Source organism: Tinamus guttatus, unplaced genomic scaffold (assembly GCF_059628265.1).
Source record: "Tinamus guttatus ecotype Peru unplaced genomic scaffold, ASM5962826v1 Tinamus_guttatus_pri_ptg000497l, whole genome shotgun sequence".
NCBI classification, from domain to species: domain Eukaryota; kingdom Metazoa; phylum Chordata; class Aves; order Tinamiformes; family Tinamidae; genus Tinamus; species Tinamus guttatus.
In genome coordinates, this window is record NW_028289031.1 from 1,759,130 (window position 1) to 1,776,535 (window position 17,406).

A 17,406-nucleotide genomic window follows, 5' to 3' on the forward strand; every position below is an offset into this window, starting at 1 on the left:
ATTTTAATGATTTCTGCTGAGCACAGCCTGCCCTAGAGCTGGCGCTTCCATCCTCTGTGTGAATCCACTGCCGCGGAGCTCAGCTGAAGCAAACGTCCTCTTGGAACTGCATGAGTTTTGTAGAACCTGAAATACCAGCAGCATGAGTAAGTAGATAACAGAGAAAAGGGTCAAAAAAGTGCCGTGAAAGATGCCAATCAGGAAAAAAAGCACCTTAAAAGAGGAGGGGATGGTGGGAGGAGGGGAGGAATAAAACAAATAGCTAGACTCCCAGATAAAAGAGCTGATGCTCTAATTTGATGCATTTCTTCCTTTCCTTCTCCTGCTCTAGTGCACCCGCTATATTTCAAGATTAGCCTTTAGACCTGGTTGAGTGTGTTGCCCCTCTGCTCCCTGAGTTCTGCTCCTGCCTTCTCTCCATTGCCCTCCCAAGTGCCTGTCCACTGAGGTCAGCAGCTGGGGGCCAAGCAAAATGTAATGTGACTGGAGTGCAAAAGTGCTGCATCAGCATACAGGAGATTATTATTTTTAGCAAATTTCTCTCCTGCTTGGAGGGAGTAATTAGTGAGGTCCCAGATTCGCTGGATTTATGGGAAATCTGTGCCCACTTAATATATTCACTTCTCCATGTTGCTGGCTGTACTCTTGACAGGTGCCGAGCGGAGATTTATAGAAACAGCAAATATTTGCTAGAGTAGTTGGAATACCTAAGGATTATTTAGATGTGGCTGCTTATCATCTCTTATTTTAGTTCTAGCTCAATAATTTAACTGCATCCACTTGAGTCTTTGGAAATTTTTAATCTAATTCTCGTGGATTTTGTACAAGTTTCGTGAATATCTCCTGCTAACGCTGAACAGCAATTAAGGCTCTACTGTATACATGCTGAGAAGATGCACTCTATTGCGTATAGTGTGGGGTTTTTGTTGTTTGTTTGCTTGGGCTTTTTTTTTTTTTTTTTTTTTTTTTAGGGTTAAGCAGTATTGCACCGAGAGCAAAATGGGACCACAAATAGGCACTGTTCATCACAGTAGAAAACTTTGGGTTATGTTCAGTTAACTCCAATCCTGAAGAAAATTCTAAAGAAAAATTGCTATACTAGTTCTGTCTATATTTCTGCATGACTTTGTTATGCAAAACTTTTATATTTGAATGCCTATATACAGATGAAGTGTGCATCACTAGCTTTTAGAGTGCATTCAGGAGGATGAAACATAAAAAAAAGGCAAACAATTTATCTAGACATCTAGAATGAGTTAATTGTAGACTGAAACAAAAATAAAAGTGAAACATTGACCTTCAGTCAAGTTTCTAGTGAAATGCATAGAAATCAATGTCAGTTTTACATTGTTTTTGGGATATTAACAAATTACTCTCATCAAGTTGGGATGAGAAGTCTAGAATTGGTGACCTATATGGAGAAGTCAACTCTGATGCCTCCTACATGGTTGTACTCATCTGTTGGACAGTCTTGGCACCTGTCTTGACTGTGACTATTTAGGGAAATACATGGCTTTCTGGGTTACAAGATCCAAAAGTGGCAAAACCAATTTCTTTCAATTTGCTAGTGTCACTCAGTAGACAGAGATGATTTTGGTTAATTGAGAGAAAAATATGGCAAGAAATGGAAAATGTGAGTGTTCTTTAAGGTAGATTTTCAAATCCTTCGTGTATTTCTCTGCCTCTCAGTATAGGTTGGTTATTGGTTTGACTTCTGTGTCCCAGAGCCGATTTCTTAATGTTTTACCTTTCAGTTAGTATATGTTACCTAGAAGTAGCATGGCTTTAGTGCAGATGCCTTGTTCCTGAATTTACTTTGTCCTTCTAAGTCTTGGTGACTGCCTAAGTTTATTGACGTTTGTGGCATGAGCCAAAGCAAATTTCTGGGAGGATGAGGAGATTCTGAGTGTCTAGAAGTGCCAATCACATTGGTACAGTTGACGCATGGATGTGGTTTTGCAGAAATTTTCTATATGTGCACCTCGGCAGGCACATTCTCATGCCCTGAAGTAATAAAGTTCTGCAAAGGGATATACCCTTCAAAATGCTTTTGATTATCAGATATACTGATTATCCAATATTGTTCTAGGAAAATAGATTGAATATACTGAATCCAAGTTAAAATTCCTAAAATGAAAGGAGATCATAGATCTGGAAAGTTGACTCAAGTCCACAGGAACACTGAACTTCAATTTCATTCTTGTACACAGATAAAAATATTAAAATGCATTAGGCAGAGAAAAGAGAGGTATTTTCATGTTTTGAATCTGAATACTACATTTTCCACTTTTTACTTCTCAGTAGGTGGTCTTAAAGCTGACCTACATCTTCTACTTCAATGCTTGAAAAATTCAAGTAGCCATGTATAGTGAACATGCAAATATCTCTATTTTGGGGCCCGTCGAGCTGAGCAATTTAGGGCAGACAAAAGCAGTTGGTTGTGAGGTAAGAGGGTACTATATGCAGACTTCCACATGCTAGCAGTCAGATTGAGTTGTATTGTCTGTTGTGTTTGGTATCTTTGGCTAAGTGTTATAGGAGTGGTTTGGTTAGTAACAAGCATCTGCACCTCGTCCAGATTTTCAAATTATTCAAATTGAACGAGTCTTATGGTTGTCCTGTATTTATTTATTTATTTATTTTTACTTAACACCATTAGACACCCACTCCAAATAAAAACAAACCAAAACAAACAAAAACCTCTATCTTTCTATCTTGTAATTATATTTAATCTCTTTAATCTCAGTGGATTTGCTTCAATAAAGCATTTTTTTTTCCCTCAACAGTTTTTCTTTGCCCAGAGGGGTGGATAGGGGTGCTGCTAAATCTGAGTTTTCTAACAAAGTAGTAGTTTTTTTATGAATAGAATGAAGAGTGGAGATAAATTTTGAGAGCACTGCCTCTGTAAACAAATGCAGAGGGTAGCAGAAGAAGCTATCGCTTAGAGGAGACTACTAGTGTACTTCTGTTTCTCTTGTTTCATACCACTCTGAAGAGTAAAGGTTATGATTTATGTTTATGGAAAAATCTTTGTAGAATGACTTTTGCTGGGCCCCATGTTTGCCAGGAAGTGTGTGGGAGAAGATGCAGCAGATGATTGTTTTGCTCGGAGGAGCAGCCAGAGCCCGCTGGGAATATCAGAAGTGCACCGGCGGTCAGAGCAGAGCAAGCCTGAGACCTGCTGAGGCTTTTGGGTTGACTCTCTCGGCCTGGCTCACATGTGTGGTGGCATGAAATGTTAGGCAGTGCTCGCCTTTGACCTTGCCTCTCCACTTCTAAAATAGTCCATCTATATCATTTACAGTATTTCACTTTGGTTGGCTGCTTAGAGCAGTGCAGTCCAGCTCAAGAGTCTGCTCTCCCTTCCCTGTTGTTTGTATTTAATGAGAGCAAAACAAATCCTCAGTAATTTGCTTCACTTGAGCTGACAGACTCCATAGCCGTACATCTATGTTATCCTGGGCTTATATGTATGCCTGCATAAGCAACACCCTCTGCCCTCCAATAAGCCCAACTGAAAAGCTCCAACACTCTTGCAAGCAAAAATCCCTCCTCAAGCCCTTCCCATGCAAGACAAAGTGTGAGATCCCTGGAGTGGCACCAGTGGAGTCTCTGTGGGATAACCTGTCCAGCAGCTGATATGGAAGGCCAGGCAAGGTGGTTCCTGCTGTCCATGCCATGCTCCTGCTGTGGTCCGTCCTCAGTGCTCCAGAGCAAAATAAAATTCCAGGTCACATCCACATTCATAGTAAACTCATTTCTGGTGTCTGCACAGAGGATCACTCTGTTGGGTTCCTGACTTTTTTTTTTTTTTTTTTTTTTTTTTTTTGCAGTTTCAGGGCTTCTTATCCTTGAGACGCTCTCATCTCCCCTAAGTAATCTTTTCATTCTTTGCAGAGTCTAGACTTCCTCTTAACGTCCTGGTTAAAGTGTTTATTCATCCCAGCAAGTCTGCAGTTCCTCCTTACCACCCTTTTCCCCCTCGCTTGGAATGCAAGTTCTGCATAATGTGTGTGTCTTTCACTTGAGGAATATTTGTGTTTTGAGCTCAAGTGTTTGAACAAAACCTCACTAATTGGTTTCTCAAAAATTGCCCTTCTAAGGTCCTGTTAAATTTGCTTTTCTATGTTTGTTTTTTCTTTTCATTAATTTGTGACAGCAATTAATTCGTATACAGCAATCTTTTTTTTTAGCAGTCAGCTCTTCTATCTAGCCTTTGTTTTTCACATAGTTCATGGCTAAAATAGATTCAGATAAATTTCTGACTCATTTTCATTAATAAATAATAATAAATAATTGCACCAACAATGGAAACTCCTCTGACATTTTTGGCAGCATTTAAGCCAAAAATAGAATAATAGACACTACATATTTTATTGTCAAAAAAAAAAAAAGAAAAAAAAAGAAAGAAAGAAATAGGAATGTAAGCAACTATTGAGCAATCATTACTTTTACATGGGGTGATTTCTAACAACTCCTATGTGCCCTGACTTTGGCTGCAGCAGGATCAGGCTGATCCTGAAGCTCCATGGCAGCAGCTGGCAGTAATAGAAGAGGCTATAGATGGGCCTGGTGTTTGGTGTGTGTGATGCCTGCCCTTTTTGTGGCTTGTAGGTGTTTCCGAAACTCTGATTCCATCACTTCTTTGTATTCAAAGTGGTAGCTTGAGGGCTAGGGAAGTCCTAGGAAGGCAAAGAGAGTAAAGAGTTGAAAGATGGTACTATAGAAGAGAGGTGGGCTGTAATATTATTTTTATACTTTTTAATTAATTAATTTTATTTTATATTTTTTAACTGATTACCATCCTCTTTCTTGTGTAGACAAAGTTTATCCTATAGACTAAAAGAGAAATGAATGTTTTAGTCTTGAGCATAGTGACTAGTTAATAAAACTGTGATTGTAACTTATGCCAGCATTTCCAATGTCTGTTTTCAGAATCACTGCTTATACATTCAAGTCTGTGAGTGCATGTTTCCTTGAAGAACGTTTTGCTCTGTGCCAAATATGTAGGTTTATATAAGCAAGCAGCACAATCAGAATAGTATGCAAAATCAGTAAGAGCAATGATTCTAAGTGCACCAAGTTAGAAATGTAAAAATGTTGAAGTGGATGTAGAGATTTGGCCCACAATGTGCATCAGAAATGTCTGTGTGTGGGTTTCTCCCGCCCCCTTTCTTTTGCTGGAGATGCAAATGCATGCGTGGAAAACTTCCTCCTGTTCCTTGTGCATTATTCCTTCCAGTCGCTGAAAGAAATCCAAGTTCCCATAGTTCACATGAAATGGATTTTTAATCCAGGGAGATCTTTGCCCTTTTCTCGTTATTGCCCTAGAAGACGTTATCCTTGCGGCACATAGCTTTGCTGTGAAGACCGCAGAGTGGTGATGAGGAGGAGGAAGAGGCATGCTTCCTCCCCCTATATTGACCACCCTTTTAGGCAGGGACTTCATGTGAGCATGCGCAAAGTCAGGCAAGCCCAAACTGTTCTCACGGGCTGAGCAGCGAAACGTGGGAAGGCCGGGAGGTGCTGGCAGCCCCCTGAGCCGGGCCTGCGGTGGAAGGCCCCGATGAGCGGGGGCCTTCTCACGCAGATTGGCCCCACATGCACTGGGGGGACTGCTGATCCCTGACCTGCCTCGGAGGCTTGACTTGTAACAAGAGGCTTACCCAGGCTTGAGTCACGTGGTATTTAATTTCAAATTAATATTTTGGTCTGTGTGTTTTCTTCAGGGCCATCTCGTATAAGATTTATTAATTGTCAGTGTTTAACTCATGTGCAAACACAGCTTTGATTAGAAAGGATGTTTTCCCTCAAAGCTGACATGCCAGCATCCCTGGCTGGTGTTTGCAATTCTTATTGATGACTTTTCCTGTTGGCCTGCTCTGAAGATTCCCAAACAGTGATCCCATAGATCATTTCAGGTCTGGGAGGAATCTGACATCTGATATGGCAGCTGCTACTGGGCTTCATTCCAGGGATCAAATCATGCAAAAGGAAGCTAAAAAGGCACCACACACTTTCTTATTGCTTTCTTCTTCCAAGTCAGCGAGCGCTGTCTGTGCTGCAACCCGGCTGTCGCTTTGCGAGCTGGAGGGAGAGGTCCCAAGGGTATTGGTGCTGTAGAGAACTGGTCCGTGGTAACTTTTTGGAGCGTTTTCTTCCTGTGATTGTTTTAAAATTATTTTTATTGGTAACTAGGTAACCTCTGATGCAGAAATCAGCATTTCTGTTCATCAAAATAAATGGAATGGTCCATATGCTGTCTCTCTAAACCCTAAGTAGGGATAGAGAAAGCAGATGGGCAGTTTACTACTTTGAGCGTGACAGATTCCCCCTCTCCCCAATATTGCAATCTTTTAAGTAGTTCAGAAGATATGTTCCAGACAACCGCTTTTTCAAGGTATTTTTTTCTTTCCTCCCCCTTTGAAATCCCCAAACATACTACTAACTTATTTACATATAGCTTCTTTTGAGCTGTATGTTTTATCCTCATTGCTTTTGTTGGCATTTTACAGGTTTATTGTTTTGTTAGTCTTTCAGCCTGCAGATTGCTTTTCTGGGATCTTAAAAGTTATTTCTTTACCTGCAACTTGGGAAAAGAGAAGACTTTCTCAAATTGTGAGGACACTTATTTTTATAACATTAACAAGGATGTTGGATGAAACAAATGTGTGGGTTTTTTTTTGTTTTTTGTTTTTTTAATGGAGCAACTGGTTCCAGGCTTCAGGTTTTGAAGTGTTTTCAGTCTCATCTGCTTACTAGGAGCTGGGTGCAAGGCTATATATGTTGCTTATTAAAGAGGTTGATCTGCTTTCTATGGAGCATGCGGAAATGGATCTCACTGAAAGGAATATTTTCATGTTGTGGATGATTAATTTTTAATAGGTGGAGCTTGCACCAGGCTCCTTTGAAAAAGTGCTTTATTTTGAAACTCCATTTGATCTTCTGTAAATAAAAAATACCGAATGTTTGACCATGACCAGATTGCTTCTGTAAATGATAGTTTTGTTGTTTTAGTTTTACTTGTTGTTTTATTTGTTTTAGATGAATTTTAAGCAAATAGCCTGATGAAAGGAAACTTTCAAGAGATTGCTTTGGATTACTTTTTGTGTTTCAGTTACTGATAAGTGAAAGAATGCTTTCAAATAGCCAGAACTTCACTTAAGGACTTCCTTGTTCATGGTGTGTATAAGATAACTTTGTCCCACCCCATGTAGCTGGTATCTAGCACTGTCCAAGTCCAGTAGCAGGGGAAAGAAGCTTCAGTTTGAAAGATGACCCTCATCCAGTATGTTGCACATCCCTGTGATGATGTGCAGCAGTCAGCCGACTGCTGTTCAGTGGATACACAGTGAGTGACAATGACTATTTCCACTCGAACAGTTTACATGGTGGAGGAAAGATGAGGCAGCAGCAAAGTGGACAAGGTTAGACCTCACACTAGCATGTTTTGTACAACCTTAAAAAAAAAAAGAGATTTTGTTGTGAGAAGCAGACATTTACTTCCCCTTGTTTTCTTGCTATGTGAATTTTTTTTTCCTGGTTTTAATAAAGCTAGGCTTTAGTTGGGTACTTTGCTTCAATTTTTAGCAGCTAGTGTGTATTGAGGGTGTTTCTTTTAGGAATGTTTCCATATAGAGAGGGAGAAACCGTGAGCAGAATTGCTCAAGAAGTTTTTGATCACTTAGACAAAGTCATCTTTTCCCTAATCTTTCCCATTTTGTACGCTGCTGACAACTTGTAAGGAACACTCTAGGTGGACCGTCTGGTTCTGTGCATGAATCTTTCTGCTGTGGGTGGTTTTTCTTTTTTGGAGGGGTGCGGGTGGGTCGTGGGAGAAAGCCAGTTTGTGACTTTTCTGTGTCTGTAAATAAAAGAAAAAGCCGCCAGTATGATATGATTATGTGTCCATATGTCCACATATTTTTGTCTGACAGCATGAGCATTATTTTGATATCTGCATTTACAATTAAAAATTGTAATTACTATAGTATCTCTATTTTGATATCTCATAATATTCTTTTGACTGTTCTTCTGATATATTTATCATCCCACAATTAAGGAATTTAACTGTTTGAAGAAGGACTACAAGATAACTATGCATGAAAGTTCCTGATATATCTAAAAGTTACAGGTTTTCTTTAGTAAGATGAAACATTTTATCAAAGATTTTATTTATATATACATATACACATGTATCTTTTTTTTCTTAACATTGTATAAATTTGCAGTTAAAAGGAATGAAGAAACCATCTGGCTCTAGGTACTTTTTTTTAATATACAGAACTTTAGGATCCTTCAGAATGGAAAAAGTCTTGCAAACTAGAAATTAAAATGCTCACAGAATGTGAGTTGGGGGGAGGATAAAAAAAATGGCAGTACAACTGTATATCATGCCCATGTTAGTTAAGTTGGAGATGCGTCATGGTATTGGCTCATGACAATAGGGTAGCTGCAGTTCTTATACCTGTCCTGTAAATCCTTTCCTGATTTAGACTGAAAAATGCTTAAAGCTTTAGGAAACAATATTTTATTACATGATGGGAGCTTTCTTCTGCCATCGAACTCTCCCCTATAAAATGAAGTTTGCCATATCATCCCATGAACATCAAAGATGGTTACTTGGTAGAACAGAGCATGCCAAAATAAATTTTTGGAATTCTAGAAAATTTAGGGAGTCACTCCTCAGGTTTTGGTCCTTCTTGTCTCCATGTAGATGCACTGTCCTTGCACACAGCATTTTCTTTGACCGTGATTATTTGACCATTTTCAGAAACAGCAGGGGCAGTCAGTACTTGATATATTTGATATATTTTGAGGAAATACTCTTTTAGGAAGGGTGTCAGGACCAACGATTTATTTGAATAAAGTGTGTTGCTACTAGGATTTTTACCTAACCAAAACTAAAAAGATTTCCTACTTCTTCATATATTTGATTTTGTTCTGCTCAATCAAAGAATATTGGCATATTCTTCAAAGCTGACTAATAAAGATCTTAGCACATTGTTTAGGTTAAAGCATAATCTATTTCATGAGGAAAATGTCATGTAAGGATTATATTTGTACTTCTTTTCCTTTTGCCCTGCTAATATTATTCTGTGGTGGCCCTCTAAAATGAGGGATCCTGTTAGATTCTCTCACTGGGTGGCCAAAAAGCAGAAGATTGCAGGAGCTATAACTATTTGTGTTTGTTTTGGGTGGAGACTTCAAAGGCTGACAAGCTTCCTTACACAATGATGCATCAGGAAATAGGATGGCAGAAAAAAAAAAAATCTGAATCTGTTTTATATAAAAATAAGATTTTGAAGCCACTCTCCTTGTTTAGCTTCAGTGGAAACTCATGTTTCCACTCATCTATCTAAACTCATCTGTCTAGATATCTATTCGATTTGGAAATGTAGAATACAATAATGCATTCATGATGCAAATTGTAAATAGTGTACTAAAGCTTAGTGACTTAATGCGCATAAATTAGAGGTACTGGATGATGGGAGATATTCCAGTCCATATGTTTGACAGGTTCCAATTAGTGAGACCCTTTTGCTGCTATGCGGGAGGTGAGGAGTTAGGATTTAAAGCTGTCTATTGTTATTATTATTTTATTTATTTTTTTTAAGTTATTGAATGAATTACTTCATCAATTCCCTCCAGTTCTAAAGATAACTCACTCACGTGGCTAGTCTGTATCCGCAGGGTTTGTGATGTTATATATCACTGGTGTTAGTAATATTGTTAGATGACATTAAGATGTGTTTCTGGATTTAATATGATATTACAATAATTATAATAATAATAAATATTAATAATTAATAATAATTAATAATAATATAATATGATATGATTTATTATATGATATAATAAATGCCTACAGAAACATAAGTCTTTATAAACTGTGTCAGACTATTGGCATTAAAAAAAATTGTATTGATGCAAATAAGGGATTAAAAGGAAAAGGGAAGAAAATCTACTGCTTGCCTCCTGCAAGCAATTAACTTATTTCATAAAGGGTATGCTTATCATTCATATTAATATGCAGTAACTTTTAGGGGTATATAGTATATATGTGTATGCTGTTAGTGTCTGTTCCTTTTGTGAAATATCTGGTCTTATTTGTCAATAAAAATATCCATGTGCTTTCTATCTGTATCTTTTTTCTAGACTTTTCATCCTTTTCCTGCTTTTGTTTTAGGAGACTTTCAGTTAATAATCATCACACACTAACAACTGCTTTCTACTCTACAAGTAGGTGTGCGCGTGTGTGTGTATGTGTGTGTGTATGTGTGCATATATGTGGGATAGCTGTGAATTTTCTAGAGCGGCTGTGGAGCAGAGACCCAATGGAGAAGTGCTTCAGAAAGGCTCTGTGCAACTGAGATTCTCTGAAGAGTCTTGAAATTTGTCTGTATCTGCCTACGTAGCCGTCACTGCTTTATATGAGCATTAATAGATTGAGCTTCATGTTGTTTCTGAGGTGAAGGAGTATTGCTGTTCTGTGAGTGAGAGTTGGAAGTTGCCAGACATGTGAGCTGTGTCCCAGTTTGGCAGCAGGAGTATTGCTGCAGAGTAAGGTACCCCGGGCCCTAACTTGCCCATCATCCCCGCTGGGGTATTGCGTTGGCTTATGGCTGGTGGAGACCAGGATGTATGGAAGACCCACGAGTCTTCCCTCCTGGTGCTGGGATGCAGCACGGTGTGCACTTGGACGTGAGAACCAGGGGTAGCTGAGGTCAGTAGGGCGGCCTAGCCTTGAGTTGACATGCCTAAGGTCACTGTGGTGGTCTGTGGTAGGAGCAAGCAGCTGTGCTAACATCCACTGGGCTGTTAATCAAGGAGATGACTTTCAACAGAGGCAGACCTTAATATTAAAAACCTAATACTAAGTCATAACTTGCATTTGCTCAACCCTGGATTTAATGACACTTAAACAAGCTGAAGAGGGACAGCAGAAACTGTAATATCACCAACCAGCCAGAAGCCAAGCCACTTAGATGAATGTTAAACAGCCTAGCATGGGAAAAATCAAGCAAAGTTAGCTTCCTTGCCAATACTTATCCATGTTTTCCATTTCAGGAGGCTCTAGAACTCTGTGAAATGTAACTAGAGATAGCCTGGCAAGCCCTACTCAGAGTCAGCTTCCCAAGACCTCTGATGCTTAGCGCTGGCTGAAGTTGGCTCCAGAAATTCTGTAGGTTGCTAAAAATAGACAGTGTTGTCTTTGTTTGAAGATAACAGCTAAAGATTATACAAAGAGAAATTGCAGTTGCATCTGGGAAGGTTTGCTTGCCTGAATCCTGCATAAGTACCTTCCAGCAAATATAAAGAAGGGGTAGTGGGGAGCTATTTGGATTTGTTTGGTTGGCTATGGAGGGGAGAAGGAGGGTGACTACTGTCCCAAGAACTGATTATATTTGAACTATCATGGCAGAAAACGAAGCCCAGCATCATTTCTATTATGGAACAAAAGAATCACAGTGGTTTTGAAAACAAAATCTAAGTTTGCTAGTCTGTAGCTACAATACTTTCCCAGATGCATATCCTTACAAATAGAAGCTGATGGTTATTATATATTCTAATTAAAAAAAGATTTTTTTTTTTGTCTTTTGAAGACATGTCATGTCAACTCCTCTTTCTTGTTGTTGCATCCAATAGTGATTGCTGTACAAACTGGAATGCTCTGATGCTTATTTATGCTTAAGCTTCCTTATACTGCCCAGAGGGTTCCCAAGGACACTTACCTTACTTACAATCACTACCGTACGAACTACAGTAATATGGACTATTGCTGTCTCTAATTCTTCAGCAGAGCAGTGGTGGATTCTCTCTCAAGGATTAGAAAATTGTCAGAAGGAAAAACTGCAGCAACTCTCCCTTCTTAATTTGCTACCAATATGATTTAAGTGTATTTTTTCTTGTGCTAATAAAACTAAAAGCTGCCTTTGTGTTTATGAGAATGTTAATTTTTAGGAAGACACCTAAAATATCCTTTTAGAGAGGTGTTTAGAAGTAATGAACTTGCTTAAAAGGTGAATTTGTGTGTGTGTGTGTTGCGGGGAGAACTCTTTGACATCTTGTTCATTTGCTCTTGCTTGCAATACCCTTTTGGAAGCTTGGAACTAACATCTAATCTGTTGTGTGCTTTTCCAGTTGTTTCTGTATCAAGACAATAGATTTATTTTTAAAAAGAGACAGTGAAAATGAGAATGTGATTCTCAATGAGGTTATAACTCTTCCTGTGCTGGCTGTTACATGGGAAGTCTCTCAAGCAGAAGTCTGCATTTTATCAGGGTCTGACTTGTGAGGGATATGTTTGTCACGATTGATATTCATTGTTTCTCGCTGCCCTAAATATAACATGCCCTTTGTGCAAAAAATCTTTGTTTGGGTGATTGGTTATGTTTGGCCTTGATTTGCTTTTGGTTGATCTGGACTGTGGTTTTTAGTTGGAACAACTGTATTTCCCTACTGTGTACCAGGAACAAATGCCTTTGTAATATACGTATGGGTGAGGATAGTGGCAGGCGATCAGCAAAGGGAGCTTTGCCGGTCCAAGAGCTCAATAAGGAAAGAAAATGAGAAATGTGCCTGTCCCTTTAACTGCCTTAGGAGGAATGCAGTAAATGCATATGTTCTATTTTGCATTTATCTTGGGCACTGGTGTCATCATTATTTTTGCTCTGTTCTGTGTCATCCCAGACATCTTCTAATATGCAAATGTCATTACTTACTGAAAACTAAAAGTGAGTTAAGTATAGAACTAAAGCCATCTGGTAGTTCAGACAGCAAAGTTAGATAATTAGCTGTTCTTGTCAAGGGACTGTGATTAAAATAGGCCATCCTTGTAATAGTGGCTAGATTGGTAGGGACTTCTTGAAAGCCACCTGGGAGAGTGATAATAAAAAAGAAAAAATTAAATTAAAAAAAAAAAGGTAGTCCCATCTTAGTTCTTAATGACATTTTTGTAAGTGAATTAATTCAGCTTTTCATTTATAGCCTGTTTTCACTTCATTGCTGTGGAAAGAAGCATAGATGAAACTTTTGTGGTTTGGTTCTGCTGTGTGATGCAGCCAGGCTGCTGCTGGGGACACTTGAATGAGAAGCAGAGCTCTGGTTTCCTTCTTGCACACTGGTTAACTTGCGAGCACCGTCCCCGGGGCTGGTCTCTGGAGACTCTTCTAGCCCGCGCTGTCGTGGGGGCCCTGGTCTGGGGATTTGCTCCTTGTGGGAAGTGTCTTGGTTGGGAAATTCTCAGTGTCATAAGAAACTGAGGAAAAACATGAAAACTGTTACTGCACCACTCTTTTTCAAGTGGTAGTAGCTTCATCCATATAATAATGTTAGTTTAATATGAATGTATATAGATAAATATATTTGGGGAAAAAAAAGAAAAAATCTGTTTAGAAGTAGTTTTAGAGGCAACTGAGTTGTGCAGGGGGAGGAAAGGCTCCCACCCAGCACAGCCCTGTTGTGAAGGGGCCCCATGCCCTGAGCTTGTCCTCTTCCTCCTCGTCCAAGCAGGCAGCAGCGGGGAGCCCTGCACAGGCTGAGCGTGCTCGCTCCTCGCTGCATGCAGAGTCCTGTGGGGATGCTGTGTGCCACGGTGACAGGGTAATTGTAATCAGTGCAATGTGATCTGGATCTCACTTCAGCTGCGTCTCTTTGGGAACCCAGTGTTAAGGGCAGAGATGCTAAATGAACTAATAGGACAAAGGAAACGGGCAGTGAAGTGGCAAAGGGAGGAAGGTTCCAGAACTGGTGTGGTTTAATTGAATGTATTTCCCCTTCAGGTGAATAAATATTTTAGACCTAAATGACATTCATTTAAGTGAAACTTGTTTGGCATCATTTTGACAATAAAGAATTACAGATCACCAAAAATCTGTTTTTTGAGACTGTTGCTGCTTACTTAACAGTTAAGGAAGTACTCATGCTATTTCAGTTGGACGTTTTGTAAGAGTTTTGTGGCTGTAATAATATAGAATATGCTGTTGATATTTATTTTAAAAATGCAAACAGCTTAAACAATTCTCAGCCACATCTTAGTTTTCAGAAGTGTTCTGGCTTCTCTGCACTCAGATTCTCCTTGCAAACCTCCCAGCTTCTAAATTCTTTTCATTAAATCAGGCTTTTATGTCCTTTTACTCCTTGATTAGGAAAGCAATGATTTGAAAAATTCAAGATATTGAGGTCTCAAATGTCAGGGATGCTCAGCCTTTAGAAAATATAAGCACACGTTTTGGTGCAATATGCTCAAAAGTAAATTGCTGTGAATGTTTGTGGATGTACAAGTATTTCTGATTGGTTTAATGGGTCAAATATTCATTTTATTAAAAGCGAGGAATGTACACATGCATGATCAAGTTAATAGAGTAAGCCTCTAATGCACACCGTGTGAGAGAGTGATGTGATGTGTCTAGTGACTACTTATCTGAGGACTACTGTAAAATGTGTGTTTGAATTTGAACACTGCTTTAGTGTTTCTTCTTATGACAATGAAGTTAAACCATAAAACTAATCAAAAACTACATTTCAAATCTTTTACTCAAATCTACCTGAAGGAACCCCAAATCTGGATCATCTTGTCACTTGTGCTTTAAATTCTGTCTGCTCATGAGTTGTTTTCATGTCCTTTTGCACTCTGCATACGGACTGCCATGCCTTTGCTGGGTATTTGCCTCAATGAAAATCCATGTGATATTTTGTGGATTTTATTTATGCCAAGGTGACCTGACATTATACTGTCCTTTGCACTTTTTTTTGATTATTTACTTGCATGGCAAAAATAGAGGTAGGAGTTCATGAACAAACTGGAGTAAGAACAGACTTTTCATTTGGTAGTGTTATAACTGGCTTCAGATAAATTTTGTAGATGAATAAACGTGTGACTGTTAAATGTATTGGGCAATAGAGGGACAGCCTGCATGGGTGTCAGCGAGCACTGTTAAGTCTAACTGCTGTCTTCATGGGAGTTCCAAACTTTCTGTATTGAATTTCAATCTTATTTTCTTTTGTAGGTATGGAACGTTTAGGTTTTTTTTTCTAAATAATTTTTAACTTCAGGGTGCAACAAGAGTTTTATCATGTCATTTTTTTTGTTTCACCCTATTCTTTTTATATAATGGGGTTCTGTGTGTGTGTTTTAGATATGCCTTTGTATATATATTCTGTGAATAATACGCCATTTCAGTCCCCAGAAAAAGCAATGTGAGGAGTTAACATTTGCTCTTTGTTATTCCATATCTTGCTCAAAATGCATTGTAGCTAATGGTCTGTTTTGCTTTGTAGCAGAGGTCCATTCATGAACAACCAATTTGGTACCAGAATTTCTCACTGTTCCCTGAGAGAGGCTGGTTGTTCTGTGTTAATATTGAGCTTATTCTTGAAACATAGAGGAAAGATATCTTTACAGTAGTTCTGTCTTGTAAAGAGAGTGCTGCTCCATCTGTGACTGCAGAGTGTTCTTGCAGGGTCATGTACGACAGTGCATGAACTTAAATAAAAGGGTTAACAAGAGTTCACTTGGAGGAAACTGCCTAATTTCTCCATAATAAGTGTGAGAATCCATAGAGGAAAAACAACAAGATTTTTCTATTCAGATTATTAAAAAATCATTAATGCATGTCTTCCCAAATTCCTTTTTCACTGTACTTTTGGAACAGTAACTAAGGATGGATTGAACTAGCTTATGATATGGTTCTCTAGCTCCTGGCCTACAAATCCAAATTTTATTATTGCCTTTTTTTTTTTTAAAAAAAAAAGTCATTTTTGGCTTGTTCGTAGTGGAAGAGATGATGTTTGTGTGGAAAACGGAGTGTTTCCTGGCAAATTTTCTTGTCTCAGTTGTTCTTTTTTTTTGCTCCATGCAAAGGAGGAAGGGGTCTCATGTACCTGGTAGAGGTTAATGGAGCCCAGTGCCCATCTGGTGTGTCCAGGGCCTCCAGAAGACTGTGTGTGTATTTGGCAACTTGCATGAAGAATTTTTAATAAATCCTGCAGAAATGGAGGATTTCAGCAGACACTCTTCAGCTGCATGTGCAGTTGTTGCCCTCTTATCTCCAAGCTGCTCCCTGTGCTGGGAACAGACAAGAAGGCAGAGGGGCTGCTCTCAGGGACCTTCCTCTCTTGGAGAGAAGGGAAGGAGTTTGCTCGTGGTGGTCCTGTCTCTCCTGCACTTCAGCTTCGGGCAGTGCTGCTGTTTGACTAATCAAAACAATACTTGTATCCATTTCCTTGGGAAGAGAAACAAGTCATTAAAATTGACTGAAGTGATTACATTGCTTGGTTTGAGAAATCAAACAAGTCGTCTAATCCTTAAGGTTAAAGCTCAGCATTTGTTTTCTCCTTTGCTACACCTATACTGGAGATGTGGCCAGCAAATGCTGGTTGGTGGCTTGGTGACCCTCTCAAACCCCTGGACAGAAAATATCCCAGGGCCATGTGGGGCTCCTACCTTTAGGCCAAGGTGTCTGTTCATGCACAGCCATAGGGAATAGGCTGCTGCTTGAACACAAACTTAGTGCAAGAACTGAGAAGCATTTCGGATTCTGTAGTGTGATTTTCCTGTTCTTTATTTCTCCTTCAAAGATTTTTTTCCCCTTTGAGATGTATTTGTGTCTAATTCTAATATGTGTTCTCAAAGCATATAACTTGTACAAGTATTTTCTTTTCTTTTTTTTTTTTTTTGTTATTTTTTAAGGGCGTAAGGCTTATGGACAATCTGTGTTTCAACAATGGTTTTCATTTACAACCAAATGAGAACCATACTGAACTGTGAATGTTCACCCACTCCTTTTATTTCTATCAGTTTCTTTTTCTTTTTTTTTTTTTTTAATTGCATGTGGTTTCAATTTTCCTTGTGATTATGTTGCAGACCACCTTCTAATGCATTAGGGACCACCAATGGTCCATAGAAATTGTCGAGAATCATGATCTATGTAGCATATCATATGCCCCTAGTTTTTGTTATACCCTTGCTGCAAGAGTGTGAACCAAATGTTTATGTTGATCTTTCTTCTAATGTCCAACACAGCTTTAGTTAGTCACAAAATGTGGGGGTATTTTAAAGGTGGCACCTATTTTAAGGGTTCGTTTAGAAAAAAATCCAGTCAATGGTATGGTTTTGTCATTCTGTGTTCAGGAAAACAACTGGTGGTTTAGAAATGCTCTTTCCTACATTCTTCAGTGTGTTCAGTGAGAGGTCATCCCATGAAAACTTCAGAGAATCTGCTGAAGAAATTTTAGTTTTCTAAGCACACTTAGTGGAAACAAACAGTATGGTGTTCGTGAGTATAAGTTGGCTGCATTTTAGTCTGACTGAAATTCCAAAAATTTGTTGTGTTACAAGGTCAGAATTTTAGAAAAAAGCTGGTTTAGATAATGACAGTGTTCTCTCTCTCTCTCTCTTCTCTC